The sequence below is a fragment of the Oncorhynchus kisutch genome, linkage group LG6 (assembly GCF_002021735.2).
Source record: "Oncorhynchus kisutch isolate 150728-3 linkage group LG6, Okis_V2, whole genome shotgun sequence".
In the NCBI taxonomy this organism is placed as follows: Eukaryota; Metazoa; Chordata; class Actinopteri; order Salmoniformes; family Salmonidae; genus Oncorhynchus; species Oncorhynchus kisutch.
The window spans coordinates 21,223,084-21,242,288 of NC_034179.2; the positions used below are offsets into that span (position 1 = coordinate 21,223,084).

General features: G+C 50.9%; 1 pseudogene; it reads right to left on the minus strand.

Annotated features, from left to right (window-relative positions):
* LOC109891735 (PDZ and LIM domain protein 5-like) overlaps nt 1–19,205 on the minus strand; it is a 117,108-nt pseudogene that overhangs the window by 2,033 nt on the left and 95,870 nt on the right.

Sequence of the window (19,205 nt, forward strand, 5' to 3'; positions counted from 1 at the left end):
CTCTCTCTCTCCATGCCTCTCTCTCTCTCTCTCTCCTCTCCTGCCTCCCTCTCTCTCTCTCTCTCTCTCTCTCCATGCCTCCCTCTCTGCTCTCTCTCTCTCTCTCTCTCTCTCCGCTCATTGCCTCCTCTCTCTCCTCTCTCTCTTCCATGCCTCTCTCTCTTCTCTCTCTCTCTCTCCATGCCTCCCTCTCTTCTCTCGCGTCCTCTCTGCTCTCCATGCCTCCCGCTCTCTCTCTCTCTCTTCTCTCTCTCTCTTCCATGGCCTCCCCCTCTCTCTCTCTCTCCTCTCTCCATGCCCTCCCTCTCCTTGCTCTCTCTCTCTCTCTCCCATGCCTCCCTCTTCTCTCTCATCTCTCTCTCTCCATGCCTCCCTCTCTCTCTCTCTCTCTCTCTCCATGGCCTCCCCTCTCTCTCTCTCTCTCTCTTCCCTCTCTCTCTCTCTCCTCTCTCGTCCATGCCTCCCTCTCTCTCTCTCCCTCTCTCCCATGGCCCACCCTTCCTCTCTCTCTCTCCATGCCCCACCTCTCTCTTCTCCATGCCCCCCCTCTTCTCATTCTCCCATGCCCCCCCTCTCTCTCCTCTCCATGCCCCCCCTCTCTCCTCTCTCCATGCCCCCCCCTCCCCTCTCTCCATGCCCCCCGCCCTCTATCTCTCTCCCCCTCCTCTCCATTCCCCCCCCTCTCTTCTCTCTCTCCTCTCCATTTGCCTCCCTCTCTTCTCCATCCCCCCCCTTTCTTCTCCATGCCCCCCCTCTCTCTCTCCATGCCCCCCCTCTCTCTCCATGCCCCCCCCCCTCTCTCTCTCTCTCTCCCTCTCTCTCCATGCCCCCCCTCTCTCGCTCCATGGGAAGCTGACTTACTGCACACACGAAGCAGGTATCATGCCAGGTGAATCCCAACGCCTCCAGAAACTTGTCTCCTGCCTCGATGGGAAAGTCACAACCATGGCAACTGGTACCAAAGAGTTGATAGTAGTCTGAATGGGAGAGGGTCAGTATAATGTTACTTTCATGACGCAAATCATTTCACAGTGCCGTTCATTCCCTAAGACCTTGCTTGCTGTGACCTCTCACCTCTTTCACAGTATGGCAGCCCGTCCTCCAGGTGGAAGGTGTTGTTTCCGATTGGCTGCTGGCAGGATGCACACAGGAAGCAGTACACATGCCATGTCTGCTTCAGGGCATTGATGACTTCCTGTATAAAAAAAAATACAAGGGATTATAGGGAATTATATTACTGTCATAATGCCATAACTTGATTTCAATATGTGTCTGTGCATTAGAAGAGGAAGCTAAGATAGTTGAGCAAGTTGGACAAGCCGAGATACTATACTGTCTCCTGAAGTATGTCACTCACCCCCAGGACCTTCTGCTGGCAGCTGGTGCAGGTAGGGCCCAGATACTATACTGTCTCCTGAAGTATGTCACTCACCCCCAGGACCTACTGCTGGCAGCTGGTGCAGGTAGGGCCCAGATAGTATACTGTCTCCTGAAGTATGTCACTCACCCCCAGGACCTTCTGCTGGCAGCTGGTGCAGGTAGGGCCGAGATACTATACTGTCTCCTGAAGTATGTCACTCACCCCCAGGATCTTCTGCTGGCAGCTGGTGCAGGTAGGGCCAAGACACTATACTGTCTCCTAAAGTATGTCACTCACCCCCAGGACCTACTGCTGGCAGCTGGTGCAGGTAGGGCCAAGATACTATACTGTCTCCTAAAGTATGTCACTCACCCCCAGGACCTTCTGCTGGCAGCTGGTGCAGGTAGGGCCAAGACACTATACTGTCTCCTAAAGTATGTCACTCACCCCCAGGACCTACTGCTGGCAGCTGGTGCAGGTAGGGCCAAGACACTATACTGTCTCCTAAAGTATGTCACTCACCCCCAGGATCTTCTGCTGGCAGCTGGTGCAGGTAGGGCCAAGACACTATACTGTCTCCTAAAGTATGTCACTCACCCCCAGGACCTTCTGCTGGCAGCTGGTGCAGGTAGGGCCAAGACACTATACTGTCTCCTAAAGTATGTCACTCACCCCCAGGACCTTCTGCTGGCAGCTGGTGCAGGTAGGGCCCAGATACTATACTGTCTCCTAAAGTATGTCACTCACCCCCAGGATCTTCTGCTGGCAGCTGGTGCAGGTAGGGCCCAGATACTATACTGTCTCCTAAAGTATGTCACTCACCCCCAGGATCTTCTGCTGGCAGCTGGTGCAGGTAGGGCCCAGATACTATACTGTCTCCTAAAGTATGTCACTCACCCCCAGGACCTTCTGCTGGCAGCTGGTGCAGGTAGGGCCCAGATACTATACTGTCTCCTAAAGTATGTCACTCACCCCCAGGATCTTCTGCTGGCAGCTGGTGCAGGTAGGGCCCAGATACTATACTGTCTCCTAAAGTATGTCACTCACCCCCAGGATCTTCTGCTGGCAGCTGGTGCAGGTAGGGCCCAGATACTATACTGTCTCCTAAAGTATGTCCCTCACCCCCCAGGATCTTCTGCTGGCAGCTGGTGCAGGTAGGGCCCAGATACTATACTGTCTCCTAAAGTATGTCACTCACCCCCAGGATCTTCTGCTGGCAGCTGGTGCAGGTAGGGGCAAAGAACTTCTCATAGCAGTGAGCACAGTACACTGTTCCCCTCTCCTCCACAAAGCCAGACTCCACCAGAGACATGTGGCAGTGGGAACAGTTAAACTCCTCAGGGTGCCAGGACATGCCCATGGCCACCAGGAAAGGACCTCTGTGGAAGATAGGAGGGGGTCAGAGGTCAGGGTAATAAGGCAAAAAGAGAGGTTGACTTGTTTTGGTCAAATTAATTTTAAACACCACTTTATCAATTTCAGATGTATTTGAAAGGGACTAAACTAATCAGACGTAAACCCTTAGGATTAGGCTGTGTCCAACATTCTAATATAGCGCACTACTTTTGACCACACATGGCTTCCCATACTGACTGTTGGTACTGACCTGATGACCTTGTCACAGTGGCCACACATGGCTTCCATACTGACTGTTGGTACTGACCTGATGACCTTGTCACAGTGGCCACACATGGCTTCCCCATACTGACTGTTGGTACTGACCTGATGACCTTGTCACAGTGGCTACACATGGCTTCCCATACTGACTGTTGGTTACTGACCTGATGACCTTGTCACAGTGGCCACACATGGCTTCCCATACTGACTGTTGGTACTGACCTGATGACCTTGTCACAGTGGCCACACATGGCTTCCCATACTGACTGTTGGTACTGACCTGATGACCTTGTCACAGTGGCCACACATGGCTTCCCATACTGAACTGTTGGTACTGACCTGATGACCTTGTCACAGTGGCCACAATGCTTCCCATACTGACTGTTGGTACTGACCTGATGACCTTGTCACAGTGGCCACACATGGCTTCCCATACTGACTGTTGGTTACTGACCTGATGACCTTGTCACAGTGGCCACACATGGCTTCCCATACTGACTGTTGGTACTGACCTGATGACCTTGTCACAGTGGCCACACATGGCTTCCCATACTGACTGTTGGTACTGACCTGATGACCTTGTCACAGGTGCCACACCTGGCTCCCATACTGACTGTTGTACTGACCTGATGACCTTGTCACAGTGGCCACACATGGCTTCCCATACTGACTGTTGTACTGACCTGATGACCTTGTCACAGTGGCCACAACCTGGCTTCCCATACTGAACTGTTGGTACTGACCTGATGACCTTGTCACAGTGACCACACCTGGCTTCCCATACTGACTGTTGGTACTGACCTGATGACCTTGTCACAGTGACCACACATGGGGGTGCGTTGTTCCCGCTGCGATGTGTTCGGCCCGCTGTACCAGGGAGTTCTGGTCCTTAGGGTGCGCCTGGGGGGCAGGGCGGTCAGAAACTTTGGGTACTGTGGGTACTGGTGCAGTGCTGCTGACCCTCCCAAAAGAGGGCGCAGCGCCACCCTTAGAGAAACCTAAAGCAACAGAAAACACACCATACAGAGAGAAACAAAAGATCCCATCCATTTGAGCTATATAAAAAACATTGACCAACTGCTGTGTCAGGTAATCAAAACACTAACAACGTACTTCAGACAGGTAGAGCAGTACAGTAGCTGTATACATGGCTGTGTACATTGCTAGCTAAACCTAAAGACATCTTAGTTTAGGAGTGGTGGGCAGGTGTGATCAGGTATGAATGAGTATGCTGCTTCCTGCCAGAATATATTAGATCTAGCTGTGACCTCCCTGTCTTTAGCATGGGCCAGCTGTGTCGGGCAGATCCACTCCACACCGCCCAAACAGTGGATCAATTTATTTATTTTATTTTATTTTATTTTACCTTTATTTAACCAGGCAAGTCAGTTAAGAACACATTCTTATTTTCAATGACGGCCTGGGAACAGTGGGTTAACTGCCTGTTCAGGGGCAGAACGACAGATTTGTACCTTGTCAGCTCGGGGGTTTGAACTCACAACCTTCCGGTTACTAGTCCAACGCTCTAACCACTAGGCTACCCTTCCCCACCAGGGTGAAGAAACAACATTACCATAGCCAGAGGAGACATCTGACAAAATGCCCCCCAGCCCCTCAGAACGCGGAAGTGGCGAAGAAGAGACTATTCTCCCNCACATGGCTTCCCATACTGACTGTTTGGTACTGACCTGATGACCTTGTCACACAGTGGCCACACCATGGCTTTCCATACTGACTGTTGGTACTGACCTGATGACCTTGTCACAGTGGCCACACATGGCTTCCCATACTGACTGTTGGTACTTGACCTGATGACCTTGTCACAGTGGCCACACCATGGCTTCCCATACTGACTGTTGGTACTGACCTGATGACCTTGTCACAGTGGCCACACATGGCTTCCCATACTGACTGTTGGTACTGACCTGATGACCTTGTCACAGTGGCCACACCTGGCTTCCCATACTGACTGTTGGTACTGACCTGATGACCTTGTCACAGTGGCCACACATGGCTTCCATACTGACTGTTGGTACTGACCTGATGACCTTGTCACAGTGGCCACACCTGGCTTTCCCATACTGACTGTTGGTACTGACCTGATGACCTTGTCACAGTGACCACACCTGGCTTCCCATACTGACTGTTGGTACTGACCTGATGACCTTGTCACAGTGACCACACATGGGGTGCGTGTTCCCGCTGCGATGTGTTCGGCCCGCTGTACCAGGGAGTTCTGGTCCTTAGGGTGCGCCTGGGGGCAGGGCGGTCAGAAACTTTGGGTACTGTGGGTACTGGTGCAGTGCTGCTGACCCTCCCAAAAGAGGGCGCAGCGCCACCCTTAGAGAAACCTAAAGCAACAGAAAACACACCATACAGAGAGAAACAAAAGATCCCATCCATTTGAGCTATATAAAAAACATTGACCAACTGCTGTGTCAGGTAATCAAAACACTAACAACGTACTTCAGACAGGTAGAGCAGTACAGTAGCTGTATACATGGCTGTGTACATTGCTAGCTAAACCTAAAGACATCTTAGTTTAGGAGTGGTGGGCAGGTGTGATCAGGTATGAATGAGTATGCTGCTTCCTGCCAGAATATATTAGATCTAGCTGTGACCTCCCTGTCTTTAGCATGGGCCAGCTGTGTCGGGCAGATCCACTCCACACCGCCCAAACAGTGGATCAATTTATTTATTTTATTTTATTTTATTTTACCTTTATTTAACCAGGCAAGTCAGTTAAGAACACATTCTTATTTTCAATGACGGCCTGGGAACAGTGGGTTAACTGCCTGTTCAGGGGCAGAACGACAGATTTGTACCTTGTCAGCTCGGGGGTTTGAACTCACAACCTTCCGGTTACTAGTCCAACGCTCTAACCACTAGGCTACCCTTCCCCACCAGGGTGAAGAAACAACATTACCATAGCCAGAGGAGACATCTGACAAAATGCCCCCCAGCCCCTCAGAACGCGGAGTGGCGAAGAAGAGACTATTCTCCCCTTCTCTCCATTCTTCCCTCTCTCCTCTCTCTCTGGCTGCATAGAGACATCCAGGCTGAGATCAAAGATGTCTTCCCTCAGAGGGGGATGGGGTGAGGGGTGGAGGGGGACAGAGACTCTATTGAAAAGGAGAACCCAATCAAAGAGCGGTGGACTGGGGGGTCAGAGAGCAAGTGCCCCCTCGATTTTCTCATAGTGGAGAGCAAACGAGCTGAATAAACATGACGGGACTGGCAGAGAAGGGAGAAGAGCGGAGAGGAGAGGACATCCATGAGAGTGGATGAGAGAGAAAGAGAGAGAGAGACGGGGGAGCCAGAGAGAGAGACAGGGGAGCCAGAGAGAGAGAGACGGGGGAGCCAGAGAGAGAGAGAGACGGGGGAGCCAGAGAGAGAGAGACGGGGGAGCCAGAGAGAGAGAGAGAGACAGGGGAGCCAGAGAGAGAGAGAGAGACAGGGGAGCCAGAGAGAGAGAGAGAGACAGGGGAGCCAGAGAGAGAGAGAGAGAGACAGGGGAGCCAGAGAGAGAGAGAGACGGGGGAGCCAGAGAGAGAGAGACGGGGGAGCCAGAGAGAGAGAGACGGGGGAGCCAGAGAGAGAGAGAGAGAGACGGGGGAGCCAGAGAGAGAAGAGAGACGGGGGAGCCAGAGAGAGAGAGAGAGAGACGGGGGGAGCGAGAGAGAGAGAGAGAGACGGGGGAGCCAGAGAGAGAGAGAGAGACGGGGGAGCCAGAGAGAGAGAGAGAGACGGGGGAGCCAGAGAGAGAGGACGACTGGGGGAGCCAGAGAGAGAGAGAACGGGGAGCCAGAGAGAGAGAGAGACGGGGGAGCCAGAGAGAGAGAGACGGGGGAGCCAGAGAGAGAGAGACGGGGGAGCCAGAGAGAGAGAGAGAGAGACGGGGAGCCAGAGAGAGAGAGGAGACGGGTGAGCCACCGAGAGCGAAGAAGACGGGGAGCCAGGAGAGAGAGACGGGGGAGCCAGAGAGAGAGAGACGGGGGAGCCAGGAGAGAGAGAGACGGGGGAGCCAGAGAGAGAGAGAGACGGGGGAGCCAGAGAGAGAGAGAGACGGGGGAGCCAGAGAGAGAGAGAGAGAGGAGACGGGGGAGCCAGAGAGAGAGAGAGAGAGGAGACGGAGGGAGCCAGGAGAGAGAGAGAGAGACGGGGGGAGCCAGCGAGAGAGAGACGGGGGAGCCAGAGAGAGAGAGAGACGGGGGAGCCAGAGAGAGAGAGAGACGGGGGAGCCAGAGAGAGAGAGATGGGGGAGCCAGAGAGAGAGAGACGGGGGAGCCAGAGAGAGAGAGACGGGGGAGCCAGAGAGAGAGAGACGGGGGGAGCCAGAGAGAGAGAGAGAGAGACGGGGGAGCCAGAGAGAGAGAGAGAGAGACGGTGGGAGCCAGAGAGAGAGAGAGAGAGACGGGGGAGCCAGAGAGAGAGAGAGAGACGGGGGAGCCAGGGAGACGGGGGAGCCAGAGAGAGAGAGACGGGGGAGCCAGAGAGAGAGAGACGGGGAGCCAGAGAGAGAGAGAGATGGGGAGCCAGAGAGACGGGGGAGCCAGAGAGATAGAGAGACGGGGAGCCAGAGAGAGAGAGAGAGACGGGGGAGCCAGGGAGAGAGAGACGGGGGGAGCCAGAGAGAGAGAGACGGGGGAGCCAGAGAGAGAGAGACGGGGGAGCCAGAGAGAGAGAGACGGGGGAGCCAGAGAGAGAGAGACGGGGAGCCAGAGAGAGAGAGAGAGAGAGACGGGGGAGCCAGAGAGAGAGAGAGAGAGAGACGGGGGAGCCAGAGAGAGAGAGAGAGAGACGGGGAAGCCAGAGAGAGAGAGAGAGACGGGGGAGCCAAGGGAGAGGGAGACGGGGGAGCCAGAGAGAGAGAGAGAGATGGGGCCAGAGTCAGAGAGACGGGGGAGCCAGAGAGATAGGAGAGACGGGGGAGCCAGAGAGACGGGGAGCCAGAGAGATAGAGAGACGGGGAGCCAGAGAGAGAGAGAGAGACAGGGGAGCCAGAGAGAGATACGACGGCGGGAGCCAGAAAGAGAGAGAGACGGGGGAGCCAGAGAGACGGGGAGCCAGAGAGAGAGAGAGAGAGACGGGGAGCCAGAGAGAGAGAGAGACGGGGGGAGCCAGAGAGAGAGAGAGGAGACGGGGGAGCCAGAGAGACGGGGAGCCAGAGAGAGAGAGACCGGGGGAGCCAGAGAGAGAGAGAGACGGGGGAGCCAGAGAGAGGAGAGAGATGGGGGAGCAGAGAGACGGGGCAGCCAGGAGAGAGAGACAGAGGAACCAGCGAGAGAGAGACGTGGGAGCCAGAGAGAGAGAGACGGGGGAGCCAGAGAGAGAGAGAGAGACAGAGGAGCCAGAGAGAGAGAGACGGGGGAGCCAGAGAGAGAGAGAGAGACGGGGGAGCCAGAGAGAGAGAGACGGGGGAGCCAGAGAGAGAGAGACGGGGGAGCCAGAGAGAGAGAGACGGGGGAGCCAGAGAGAGAGAGAGACGGGGGAGCCAGAGAGAGAGAGAGACGGGGGAGCCAGAGAGAGAGAGAGAGAGAGACGGGGGAGCCAGAGAGAGAGAGAGAGAGAGACGGGGGAGCCAGAGAGAGAGAGAGAGAGAGACGGGGGAGCCAGAGAGAGAGAGAGAGACGGGGGAGCCAGCGAGAGAGAGACGGGGGAGCCAGAGAGAGAGAGAGACGGGGGAGCCAGAGAGAGAGAGACGGGGGAGCCAGAGAGAGAGAGATGGGGGAGCCAGAGAGAGAGAGACGGGGGAGCCAGATAGAGAGAGACGGGGGAGCCAGGGAGAGAGAGACGGGGGAGCCAGAGAGAGAGAGAGAGAGACGGGGGAGCCAGAGAGAGAGAGAGAGAGACGGGGGAGCCAGAGAGAGAGAGAGAGAGACGGGGGAGCCAGAGAGAGAGACGGGGGAGCCAGGGAGACGGGGGAGCCAGAGAGAGAGACGGGGGAGCCAGAGAGAGAGAGAGACGGGGAGCCAGAGAGAGAGAGAGATGGGGGAGCCAGAGAGACGGGGGAGCCAGAGAGATAGAGAGACGGGGGAGCCAGAGAGAGAGAGAGAGAGAGAGACGGGGAGCCAGGGAGAGAGAGACGGGGGAGCCAGAGAGAGAGAGACGGGGGAGCCAGAGAGAGAGAGACGGGGAGCCAGAGAGAGAGAGACGGGGGGAGCCAGAGAGAGAGAGAGAGAGAGAGACGGGGGAGCCAGAGAGAGAGAGAGAGAGAGAGACGGGGGAGCCAGAGAGAGAGAGAGAGAGACGGGGAGCCAAGAGAGAGAGAGACGGGAGCCAGAGAGAGAGAGAGGGGGACGGAGAGAGAGAGACGGGGGAGCCAGAGAGAGAGAGAGACGGGGAGCCAGAGAGAGAGAGAGAGATGGGGGAGCCAGAGAGACGGGGGAGCCAGAGAGATAGAGAGACGGGGGAGCCAGAGAGAGAGAGAGAGACGGGGAGCCAGAGAGAGAGAGAGACGGGGGGAGCCAGAAAGAGAGAGAGAGACGGGGGAGCCAGAGAGACGGGGGAGCCAGAGAGAGAGAGAGAGAGACGGGGGAGCCAGAGAGAGAGAGAGACAGGGGAGCCAGAGAGAGAGAGAGAGACGGGGGAGCCAGAGAGACGGGGGAGCCAGAGAGAGAGAGACGGGGGAGCCAGAGAGAGAGAGAGACGGGGGAGCCAGAGAGAGAGAGAGAGATGGGGAGCCAGAGAGACGGGGGAGCCAGAGAGAGAGACAGAGGAACCAGCGAGAGAGAGACGTGGGAGCCAGAGAGAGAGAGACGGGGGAGCCAGAGAGAGAGAGAGAGACAGAGGAGCCAGAGAGAGAGAGACGGGGGAGCCAGAGAGAGAGAGAGAGACGGGGGAGCCAGAGAGAGAGAGACGGGGGAGCCAGAGAGAGAGAGACGGGGGAGCCAGAGAGAGCAAGGAGAGAAGAGAGCATAAACTGTATATGACATTGTCACTGTGATGTTGGCTCTATGCTCTAATGCTCAGTGTGTTGGCTCTATGCTCTAACTAACCCCTGAAGAGGCTTTGGGCAGGCTGTAAGGGAACACTGGAGATTTGTATCTCTGTTTCACTTGAACCACAGCAGGGCTGCCAAACCTCTGGTCCAAACCCCTGGTCCAAACTCCTGGTCCAGGTCCATCAAACTACTACTTCAACCACATCTGGTTAAGTTGGTATTTTAAATGTCCTGTTGAGTGACAGTTTAGAGGCAGCAGTTTTAGCCCAGTCCCAGGGCTTAGGGGACATGTTCTTGGTTGACACAATGACAGGAGTGCATGGTGGCAGGGAGACGGGGGAGCCAGAGAGAGAGAGAGACGGGGGAGCCAGAGAGAGAGAGAGAGACGGGGGAGCCAGAGAGAGAGAGAGAGACGGGGGAGCCAGAGAGAGAGAGAGACGGGGGAGCCAGAGAGAGAGAGAGAGACGGGGGAGCCAGAGAGAGAGAGAGAGACGGGGGAGCCAGAGAGCGATTGGCAATTTTTTTTTTTTTTTTTTTTTGACCTTTATTTAACTAGGCAAGTCAGTTAAGAACAAATTCTTATTTTCAATGACGGCCTAGGAACAGTGGGTTAACTGCCTGTTCAGGGGCAGAACGACAGATTTGTACCTTGTCAGCTCGGGGATTTGATTACTATTCCAACGCTCTAACCACTAGGCTACCCTGCCGCCCCAATGGAAGGAGGGAGGTGAGGGAGGCTGGATAGATGAGTTTTTAAGACAACACTCATATCTCTCTCTGATAAACATCTGGGAGATGTATCACCTTCTGTCATCAATGCTGCCTGGCTTTTACACAGATGGCAGACAGAGGTCATAGTTCTCTCTCACACGAAAAGTAACACATACACACACACAGACCCATGGAACACACCACAACATCTGTATACAACCTAAAACCAATCCTGTCCTGCCCAGTGGAGGCTGCTGAGGGGAGAGCGACTCAAAATAATGTCTGGAACGGAGCGAATGGAATGGCATCAAACACCTGGAAACCATGGAAACCATGTGTTTGATGTATTTGATACCATTCCACTGATTCTGCTCCAGTCATTAGAACGAGACGGTTCTTCCCAACTAAGGTGCCACCAACCTCCTGTGGTCCTGCCTGCTGCTATGAAAACTGCCATGAAAAACATGACATATTTAGCACTAGCAGGGGGAATGGTAGAATCACACAGAACATACCATGCATCTGGCCTGGTTCCACACAGTCAGTATGAGGTATGTGTTTGTGAACACAAGGTCAAGTAAGCGTAAATGTGATACATACTCTATCTAACAGAGAGGTATCTGTGGTCTCTCATACACCCCCTTTCAACAGCTCTCACTTGAGGTCCCCAGTGAGGCAGTAGGTAAGCATGGGACCTCTCTCGCCTCACACAGCTCTGTAAAGGCCATATATTGTATATTCATATTATGTATGAGAACATACTGCAATAGTAATCTTAGTAATAATGACTCCTAATGACTTCTACAGAGAAAGCTGCAGTTCTCACAGACCCTGAATCGTCTTTGTTTATTAAAGAGCAGGACATCTTATATATAATTCTACGTTTTCACTCAGGAATCGTGGAAAAGGAGCCTATAATTTGAGCTCATTAGCTGAATACAGCTTGTTTATGCTGCTCTAATAAAAGCACTGATTCAATGATGAAGGTTTCCAGTAACAGCACAGGTCTGCCCCCTGCAGGTCAAGAGAAGCTGCTACATGAAGTCACAGTTAATGAGTACTGTTGCCTGTCTTACTTAGGGTGTCTTCAGGTGGAAATTGAGAACAAAGGGATGCAGCCATAAGAGGTTAAAGCCAGAGCCAAATGGTTCAGAACTACCAGATGACCTCACATTTCAGTCATACACATAAACATTCTTCTCCTAAATAAATGTTTGAGTAAAGGGCAGAGCTCTCAACTTAGAAAAATTAAAGATGTATATTAGCATTTCTGACTCATCCATGTTCAACAAAGGCTGTAATATAACTCAGCTTCAAGCAAATATGTTGTTTTATCATAGCAGCAGGACACACACAATAACAGAAAATTCATCAGAATGTGCAAACACAGCCAGGTGAGTGAACCTAACCACAGAATCCTCTGGGCAGACAGTCAGAATAATAGCATAGTGGTAGTGTCATGGTGTTACAGTACCTGCTGAACCTCCAGCTGGCCAGGAGGGTTGACCTGGGCAGACGGGGTCTTGAAGGTGGGTGGCGGGACACTGCTGCCATTCCTGGGGGCTCCTGGGACTTTGGTCATGGTCTTCACTGATGTTGTGATGTGGCCACTGGGCGGGGCATTCTCAACAACTTTACTGGAGAACAGAAAAGGACTGCTTATAGGTCATTGTTCATGGACACACATGAACGCCTTTGAACACACACACGTTTGTTTTACTATCCTTGTGGGAGGATTTTACTATCCCGAACCGTTAACCAGTGGAGGCTGCTGAGGGGAGGCTGATAATAATGGCTGGAACAGAGTAAATGGAATGGCACCAAACACCTGGAAACCTTGTGTTTGATACAATTCCACCTATTCCGCACCAGCCAATACCATGAGCCCGTCCTCCCCAATTAAGGTGCCACCAACCTCCTGTGCCATTAACCTAATCCTAACCTTAACCCTAACCCTAATTGTGACCCTAACTCTAAACCTAACCCTAATTGTGACCCTAACTCTAAACCTAACCCTAATTGTGACCCTAACTCTAAACCTAACCCTAATTGTGACCCTAACTCTAAACCTAACCCTAATTGTGACCCTAACTCTAAACCTAACCCTAATTGTGACCCTAACTCTAAACCTAACCCTAATTGTGACCCTAACTCTAAACCTAACCCTAATTGTGACCCTAACTCTATCCCTAACCCTAATTGTGACCCTAACTCTAAACCTAACCCCTAAGCCTAAAATAGCCTTTTTCCTGTGAAATGACCTAACTTGTCCAAATGTTCCTTGTTTTAATATCCTTGTGAGGACTTCTGGTCCCCACAAGGATAGTAAAACCGAAAAACCTATACACATACACAAATATAAATACACACATACACACACACAGACACTCCATCATACTTCAGAAATGCTTTTCCTTTCTAGTATTCAAGGTTCCCAGGTTCTGGTAGGGTTGGTGTTGTTTATTCAGGACTATTCACATCACCAGGCTGTGCCAACTGAGGCCTGTCAGTCTCTCCCTCAGGCCCAGGCCATGTTTGTTATGGCAACCTCAGCCATGGTTACAGTACAGTATGAGTTTAATCCAGGACAGCTGTTAGAATGTCATTCCATTACAACACGCCTCCCCACTAAAAACTATGCAGACTTACTTCATTATTTTCGGTGTGAGTAAAACTCCCACATTCTGCATCCTCTCCTACCCCCAATATAAAAGATGTGCTTCTCTTCCTGTTCAAGTGCATGTTTATGTGAAACAATGTGCAGACCATGCCCAAAGATAACTAAATAGTTGTTGGAAATACAAGTGCATTGGAAGCGCTGTTTTGAAGACAAAAAAAACCCCTGGGCTCATTATGTGACTGAGTCACATCCAGCCCAGGCACTAATCATTACAATGAATTAGCAGGAAGCTCAGAGACACACTCAAACATCAGGCCAATTAAGAGGAGAGATGATTGGATTAAAAGCTGTGTCTGATGAAAACCATGGCCAGTACATCCAATAAGGATACAGGATACTACCCAGCGTCCAGATGGCGCATCACTAAGGAACACAATTAGAGTTGGCATGGTCTCTATCTCTCTCATTCTCTCTTTCTCTCCATTCTTACTCTCTTTCAGTGAGATAATGGATGTAGTGGAGCTGCTCATAACAACACAACTGTGTTGTTCTTTCCGACTCTGCAACGTTTCCCTCCATGACATTGACGGTTCTATAAATAATGCTTGTCACTAGTGCCTGAACCCCTATGGTTAGGTCTGTACTACTCGTGGTGTTCAGACTATCAAGGATTGGAGCAAGCACGCTCAGTAGGGGCAGGCTGTATCCAGAAAGTAGCTGGTTCGAATCCCAGGTGAGAACGACTTGCTCTTAGGCAAATAACCTGACTTGAGTCTGACTTGATTTGCTCCGGGTCATATTGAGTTGTATGAATGTAAAATTGGTCAGCTACGCTGTCATTTAAATGTCTTGAGGATACTGCCCTCTACTGATGATAAGGATCCATTACTATAGACCAAGCATTTTTTAGCAAATGCTCTTATTCAGAGCTACTTACAGTAGTGAGTGCATTCATTTTTATACTTTTTCGTACTGGTCCAGTGTGGTAATCGAACCCACAACCCTGGCGTTGCAAGCGCCATGCTCTACCAACTGAGCACCTACTGCACAGTCAAGTGTTTAGATACTGTACTTCATAGCAGAAGAAGAAACAGAGAAGGAAGCTCAAGGGAAACGGAAAAGGGGACAGGAAATGAAGAACAGCTGAGAAAAGGATACAACTTTATTGATATATAAGCAGTTACAATCCTCAAGTAAAATGAATATGGTTCGTGTATACAACGAAACAAAATGAAGATAAAATACAAAGATACACACAAAGTATCAGAATGAAGTTGGAACAGAAGTAGAAACAAACAGAATAAACACAAAAAGTAGTTTATTACAGATGATAATGTGCAGATTTAATCTCAATCTGCTTCTCATGCGGTATTCAAGATACACTCAGTGGCCCGTTTATTAGGTACACCCATGTAGCCAGGTCGCACCCCCCTTTGACCCCAGAACAACCTGTATTCTTCGGGGCATGAACACATTGCTCAATTTGTATTAAGGGCCTCAACATGTGCCAGGAAAATATTCCCCACACCATTACACCACTGCCACTAGCCTGTACCGTTGACACCAGGCAGGATGTGTCCATGGACTCATGCTGCTTACGCTGCCTCTGCCATCAGCATGACGCAACAGGAACCGGGATTTGTCAGACCAAGCAATGTTTTTCCACTCCTCAATTGTCCAGTGTTGGCCTACACGATTCTTGCCATTCTCCTTTGACCTCTCTCATCAACAAGCTTTTGCTTGTCGCACCATTCTCTGTAAACCCTAGACACTGTCGAGCGTGAAAAGCGCCCGGCACCAATGATCATACTACTCTCAAAGTCGCTTAGGTCACTTGTTTTGCCAAATCTAATGTTCAATCCAACAGTAATCGAATGCCTCAATGCTTGTCTGCCTGCAATATATAAATATATATATAGCAAGCCATGGTCACGTGTGAACGGGGTGGTGCACCTAATAACCTGGCCATTGTGTGTATGTACTAAGGCAAGGTAAACTAAGGGAGAGTATTTAACACACACACACACTCACTCTCACACTCCCCTAACACACCAGCAGGCTCACTGTACACACACATACACAGCAACTTACTAACTAATTCCAGTAACTACTTAAAGGGATGTGGTATAGGACAAGGCACAGGTGGTGAGGTATAATGTGAAATCTCAGACTGCTATAATGTGAGATCTGAGACGGTCTTTCTAGTTAACTACAGGCTGATTGAAATGAATAAAACACAGGCAGAGAGATGTTACTGGGCACAGCAAACTACAGTCTACTGCACATTGAGTGTGTGTGCCGAAACACTGTGGTGCCTGTCTCTCAGCTTGTTGTACTGTTGTCCCACAACCTTTGGGTCCGGTTTGTTCACCCTAACACACCCAAAGACACAGGAAAGGAGGGGAGATGGAGAAAAGGAAGGAAGGAGGAAGAAAGGAGAGGACACAGGAGAGCAGACAGGAAGAAAGGAAAGAAAGACATTGTAAAGAAAAAGAAATAGACAAGAAATGTTGAGGGAAAAATAGGACAATGGAGGAAATAAAGGAGAAATACAGAAACAGTCAGGTTTGCCAGTGGTGGTACTTCCTGACAGGAGAGCTCTGTCTGAGGGATGCTGTCTGGAAACCACATCTCTCTAAGAAGGAGAGATAGGAAGTCTCCTCCTGGCAAGCCCTGATTACCCACAATCCCACTTAATTACCCACAATCCATCTTCGTGACATGCTGATTGGCCGGGGCTTTGGTTGGGAGAGCAGCAGCAGGGTGCATTTACTGCAGATGAAGATGAATAGGGGCAGAAAACAGACCTGAGAACCCCCAGAACCCCCAGCTCTAAAAGGCGATGAGGGTTGGCCAACCCAGCTAACCCTGCTTGAGCAGTTTCCACTAGGGTTTCCTCTGATGTGGCTTCCTGTAATGAAGTCTTAAACTAAGCGTGATACTGAGCGTCTCATGGATAAGGAAGTATGGGCTAAACTCAGAATCCCAATAATGACAAGCTCCTGTGGCATGCAGGATGAGACATGGAGTGCCAGAAAGCTCTGATCAACCCAACATAGTAACAGTAACAACAACAGCATCAGCCTCACACACCAGGAAACTACCCTCAGATCACATGGGATCAGACTGACATACCACCAACTACTCACTTCTTTCCAGCGCTGTTCTCCTGGGCTTGGTCTGTGAACAGAGGAGGAAAGGAACTCATCAACATAAAAACAGAGATTGTCAAATGTGCGTGTAGACTTGTGTGTCTTATAATAGAAAATAACTGATTTTTATTTATTTTATTTAACTAGACAAGTCAGTTAAGAACAAATTCTTATTTACAATGACGGCCTACCTCGGGCCAAAACCGGAAGACACTGAGCCAATTGTGCGCCGCCCTATGGGACTCCCAATCACGGCCGGTTGTGAAACATGCCTGGAATCGAACCAGGGTCTGTAGTGACTGCACTGAGATGCAGTGTCTTAGACCAATGGCCACTCGGGAGGCCATGGGGTGACCAGACAAAAACCGAGTGGTGCTACTGCTTTTTAAATGCTCATTTTAACAAAGTAGATATTGATAAAAAAATATACCTATTTAAAAAAAATCTGTGACTCATGACTCGTGTAAGCTAGCTCTGGCCCAACCCATCAGTATTCTCAAATCCAAACTTATCGTGGAGAAGAAATGTTAGTGGGAGTGGCATTTGGCCAGACTGATGTGGATGGCTAGCCAGGCAAGTACAAACCACTCTCCAGCACTCATTCGCATCAACAGCCCTGCACATAATAAACATTCTATAAATAACCTCAGCCTATGTGTGGAATAGAGAATGACTTCTAATGCACTGCTCCTTGTCAGCTCCATGTCAGTTTGTATCAGCAGAGCAGGTCTAACACACACAGGGCTGGGGTGATGACAGAGAGATGGATGCTGAGACAGAGCTGCTCCAGGGGGACCAGAACACAGAGATAGAGCTGTGCCAGGGGGACCAGAACACAGTGACAGAGCTGTGCCAGGGGGACCAGAACACAGAGACAGAACTGTGCCAGGGGGACCAGAACACAGAGACAGAACTGTGCCAGGGGGACCAGAACACACAGACAGAGCTGTGCCAGGGGGAACAGAACACAGAGACAGAACTGTGCCAGGGGGACCAGAACACACAGACAGAACTGTGCCAGGGGGACCAGAACACAGAGACAGAACTGTGCCAGGGGGACCAGAACACAGAGACAGAGCTGCTCCAGGGGGACCAGAACACACAGACAGAACTGTGCCAGGGGGACCAGAACACAGAGACAGAGCTGCTCCAGGGGGACCAGAACACACAGACAGAACTGTGCCAGGGGGACCAGAACACAGAGACAGAACTGTGCCAGGGGGACCAGAACACAGAGACAGAACTGTGCCAGGGGGACCAGAACACAGAGACAGAACTGTGCCAGGGGGACCAAAACACACAGACAGAGCTGTGCCAGGGGGACCAGAACACAGAGACAGAACTGTGCCAGGGGGACCAGAACACACAGACAGAGCTGTGCCAGGGGGACCAGAACACAGAGACAGAACTGTGCCAGGGGGACCAGAACACACAGACAGAACTGTGCCAGGGGGACCAGAACACAGAGACAGAACTGTGCCAGGGGGACCAGAACACACAGACAGAGCTGTGCCAGGGGGAACAGAACACAGACAGAGCTACACTACCAGGGTGGGAAATGGCTGGTGGATGCCCTAAGTTCAGATAATTAAGCTAAATGACAGAAAACACTGTACCGAACCCACTTTCACCACTGTAGCATTGAGATTCCCTTTTCCAGAGCTGACAAACACACACATTTAGTATTTTTTCTACATGTGGGCTTTGGATTCTTTTTTTATGCTCCCAAATGATGTGTGCGACCACCCGTCAATGTGGCTGGTAAGAATAGATATTCTACCAGCCAATGCTCAAATCTACCAGCATTTTGCTGATGGCTGGTGTTAATTTCCCACCCTGTGCACTACAGGGACGAACATGCAGCACTGTTGTAACCTGTACTACAGTCTACTTATGTAACCTTTCTCTTGGGGGGAAAAGCAAAGCCGAAATGGTCACTTCAGAGGGATACTACTGTAAGATCACAATGGTCTAGTTAGGATAGATCTATATTTCCTCGTCCCATTGTACCAGGTTATCCAGTAACTAGGGTGTCATTATGCCTCAGGGTATTGGGGTAAGGGGGAGGGTGCAAAGGGGGTACCCACCTTTCTCTGTGCCGGTGATCTGAGCCAGGATTCTGAAGGACCTGGACTGGGAGGTTCCGGTGCGAGGATGCCAGTCCTCTGTGTCCTCGATCAGACGCTTCTTACTGGCCTCGCTGAGGGGCGAGGCGTGGGTCAACTCTGGTTCAACTCTGTTCCTAGACCACACACAGAATAAAGTCATCATCAGCATTAACATTCTTTTACAATTATCATTACCACTCAGCATTCATAACAATCACTCTTAATAATTACATAATTATTCAGATTCATTTATTACCTTCATTAATGTTTTTATACAGTAGCATAACAGTACAACATTTGTTCATTTGTTGTACAGACAAATACACTTGTCCTCCCAATGCTACAGGTATACTTAGACAAGACAAACATACACACATTCACTAAGTGTCCACAGCTAGATGTTCCCTTACAGTACCTCCTAGGGCCAGTCTTTGGGGGGACTCTGCTCACGGACATTGAGAAGGTGGTAAGAAAGGAAAATAGAAGGAGAAGAAAAGTTGATAGAATAAACCATATGTAAAACTTGTTTGGCTCTAAAGTATCAGTTTTTCTGTTTTGTTTATTTAACTAGGCCATACTTATTTACAATGGGGTCCTCCCGGAGAATAGTGGGTTAACTGCCCTGTTCAGGGGCAGAACGACAGATTTTTTCCTTGTCAGCTCGGGGATTCGATCCAGCTACCTTTCAGTTACT